This window comes from Capsicum annuum, chromosome 4, assembly GCF_002878395.1.
Source record: "Capsicum annuum cultivar UCD-10X-F1 chromosome 4, UCD10Xv1.1, whole genome shotgun sequence".
NCBI lineage: Eukaryota > Viridiplantae > Streptophyta > Magnoliopsida > Solanales > Solanaceae > Capsicum > Capsicum annuum.
This window is the reverse complement of record NC_061114.1, coordinates 83,764,038-83,768,124: the sequence shown is the minus strand read 5'-3', so window position 1 is coordinate 83,768,124 and position 4,087 is coordinate 83,764,038. Positions and strand designations below refer to the sequence as shown.

Sequence of the window (4,087 nt, the reverse complement as noted above, 5' to 3'; positions counted from 1 at the left end):
TTACCTATTTTGGATATGCCTTAGTATCTATAGATAGACCTCTCTGAGTTCTAGTATTTTGTGCTCCCGTAATCTAACTAATTTGTAGCTCCAGATTCATAATAATCAACTATTGATTCTTCATATTTGCTCCTAAGTGTGCGTGAACTGCTAGATGTTGCTTCATTATCGCCTAGTTTAAGTTGTGGCCTGATCATATTGAATTGGTTATTGATTTTGTTGCACTAGCCCCTTATACTAATGGTTGTTCTATACCTAATTTCCACCTATGTAAAATTATGATGGTTCCTCTTGTTTGGATTATATGTGTTACAAAAGTTCTATTGTCCGTGGCTATTAGCACTCCCCACATAAATAACAAAATTAGGATTAACCGTACATGAATCTGCTATATGCTTACTACTACTACAAACTTCACATCGCGTATTTTCCTATTGAGCTACATTTTTTATTGCTGCCAACTGATTAGTAATATGATTTTGGAATGCAGCAAGTTGAGCTAATAACGTAGTGAACTGATCTACTTCTAATATACCTGAAACCACGAGTTAGCATGCCTAAGATTTCCTTGTCAAATTTGATTAACCAGTGTATGTAACTCATCATATATTTTCTCAAGAGATTTCCCCCTAGTTGCTAAATCCAAGAAAAACTTTGTATTTGGCTCCAACCTTATAAGAAAGTATGAACAAGAACAATATTAGACTGATAATGGTGAGGGCAATTTCTTATTATCCCCTTGAATCTCTCCTAATCTTGGTAGATATTTTCTCTTTTTTTTTCCTGAAACTCAGAATCGCTCTTCTCAAACATACTGTATTACCTGATGAAAATAACTGAATTAGGAAATTTCAATCCAAATTGTCCTAGAAAGTAATGGAGTGTGGTGGTTCAGCATGTAACCACCTTTTTGCTTCCTCAATTATGGAAAAGGATTAAAGAGTCAGTATGACATAATCAGTAGACACCCTGGCAGGAATATAGGTATCGCTAATTTCCAAGAAGGTCTGTACGTGTTGTTGTAGGTCTTTCTGTGAAAATCCTAGAAATTTCCCAATCTAATTCAGCAATTGCATGATATTTTTCTTTAATTCAAATCAACCACTAGGATTTTTCTTGCGGATGCTATTAGTAGCATGGTTTATGAGTGGTATTACTACTTCACGAATAGGTCTGGTAGCTACTTTAACAGGAGCAACCAGAATTACCGAAGCTGGAACACGTCCGGCATTTGGATCAACTAGATCAATTGGATCAACAAGATTATGATCTTTTTGTTCTTTCATTTGAACCTACTGAATTTGATAATGATCTCTTTTCTTCTGTTGAAATACCAGTTCTAGTTTTGAATAAGGCTCTACAAACTCTCTATCTCTCGCCAGTTTGTATTCAGCTAATCATGCAAAAGTCATCCACTAAGATAAAGTCGTTACCACTTAAACTAATTATCAAAAACAAAGATCTATAGAATTACTAATTATAATAATCCCAAGCAGTGATTCCCAAAACATATTTTGTTCTAATGCACATGCAAGTTCATTAGATCGTACAAGTAATATAGTGAATAGAATAGTCGGATATCGTACCCACGAGGACTATGCAACTAGCAATTCAACCAACATTTGTTTTTGAAAAGAATGTATTAAATGTTAAAATAAATCAAGTTGATTATGAAGATTAAAAGTAAAATATAATTAAGAAATTAATAATATGCGACAATAGCAATGTAAATTAGGGGTTGTAAATAGTATTGATGAGAATTCCAGGGTTGAGACACTTTTGACAATCTTACAAATCTGTATTTTTCTCATAGTTTGGTTGATAATCGGGTCATTGATTCATAGGGTTTATAGTGTGAGCATGGTCTCCCGACCTCTAATGTTCTACCTAAATTGTACATTATATCTACATCATTGAGCGGAGGTGAAATAATGCAACTACATGCATGAAGCTCTCTTCCTTCAAGTTAAGTAAACAAGGCTTCTATGTATATCTCTGTCCTAGATGCTAATTCACAACCCTATTTTGTAAATGAATGAGAACCTTGCTTCTTAATCTCATTGTTCTATCCTATGATTGTCCTCCCGTATTCACATAAAAATACAGGTTTATTCTAATGATGGACATTTATCAAAATACTAAGCACAAATAATTAAGAACAACACATATAATAATCCAATAATAAACTATGATAAAGAATGTCATAGTGCAATCATTTTCTTGGCCTCATCCCCAAAACAAGGGTGTTTATCCAATCATGTTTGAATTCAACATCAAAAATGAATATTTAATCCTACTAAGTGGTAATCACAATATATTGAAGTTCAAAGAACCCTAAAAGAGAAATTGTAGTGTTTTTTCTACCTCGACTTACATCTCCAAAGTTTTTTCTAAATAACTTAAAATGTTCCTTTGATAGTTGGACAGTATTTCCCAATTTTTACACCGCACCGCGATGCGGGGATAGTTTTACACATAAAGCTCTGCAATGCAGCCTTATCATGGTGAGCTACTGGAATTCAACATCTGAGAAAACCCCTTCACCATGACGCTAGGCTAGTTTTCCACATCTAGCTCCGTATCGTGGTCTAATCACAATGAGTCACTGGATTTTACCATTTGATGTAGTCCTTTTTTGCTTCATTCTTCTCTTTACAAGCAAACTTCCAGTCTCTTTATCTGAACACATAAACCCCTTTGCTCCATTCATCATCGACTTTTTGTTTATGCATCCAATTTCAACCAATTTCATCCCTGCATAGACTATTCATGTCCCTTAGATATGAAATGCAATTGAAGCTCAAATACAATGTAAATAACACATTTTATCCCATTGAACAAGTCTAGGTATGGGTGAATATTGGTGACTGGTCATATAAATATGCCTAAGATCAAGTTACCTTTTATAGTTTCAACATCCGTGACTTATTTTTTTGTAACCTATTCCTTCATGAATTTAGCATACCCGAACATCTTTTGTAGAACTTCTAATAATTGAAAATATTCACTAATAGGTTGCTAAAATTTGAAAGAGATTTCTTAAACTTGGTAACTTCTTCCTTTTTCTTAAGCGTTTGTGAGAATGGGGGAGGAATTTTTATTTGATAAAAAGGAACAACCGAATTTTCATCTGATTTTTTAGCAATGCTTAAATTATCATTCTTTTCTTATTAAATTAATGTTAATCTCATAATTAATTCTCATTCGTGCAATAAAGGGATAAAAATGAGGATGATAAAGACTTTTAACTCAATGTGTAAAACAAAAGAGCACTAAAGACCACATATGTGTGTTGGGAATATGCCCGCTCAAGTGAATGTCCAAAATGACCAAACCAAACCCATATGCTCCCAATATGCTATGGATCTTCTTTCAATCTTCTATAGATCTACTCTCCATCAACTCTTCATTATCTACTTTTGATCTGCTTAATCAAATCGAGAGCAAGGTAATATTTTTATATTATTTGGCAAATGTGGAATTGAGGCTTAAATAGGGTTTTTAGATTATTTTCATGATCTTTGAACATTATTGTACTATTTTTGAAGGAAGAACAATTTAGAGTCATTCCTAAGTTAAAGATTAGTGCTTTTCATAAGAGATTTATTGGAAATTAAGGATTATATTTTCATTTCCTTTATTTATCATGGATCGATTTAATAGAAACTTTTGTATATCTTTAATTTCTCTCTCTACGAGTAGCAAATTATTTATTTTTGGGGTTATTCTTAAATAAGCTATGGGTAGTGCATGGGGTCACTTATTTATCTTTCTAGTTAGCTATTTGTTATGGGTTATTAATTTATTCCATGATTTAACTAAGAATTGGAGGTTGTAAACCCTAATTACCTTTAAATTCATATTATCCTTGAAAGAGAGGGGGTATGGGTGAGGAATAAATGTAAGCAATAACTTGAATTATTTCATTTAATAGCATCTCTTTAACATAAGGATCTTAATTGAGAAAATAGATCGGTGAAATTGTTTTGCTTATGTGGTGTTAAAAAGAACCCATTTTTAAATTAGTCATTTTATTGAAAGGTTGGCACTAATACCTCTAAATATAGCCTACCCATTATCCTAGCTA

At 32.8% G+C, this 4,087-nt stretch overlaps 1 non-coding gene across 1 annotated transcript; it reads left to right on the top strand.

The window, feature by feature from the left end:
- Positions 1–706: 706 nt before the first annotated feature.
- LOC124898268 lies at positions 707–812 on the top strand. Its single transcript, XR_007055243.1, has one exon. It is a non-coding gene; the product is annotated as a small nucleolar RNA R71 (small nucleolar RNA).
- The last annotated feature ends 3,275 nt before the right edge of the window (positions 813–4,087 follow it).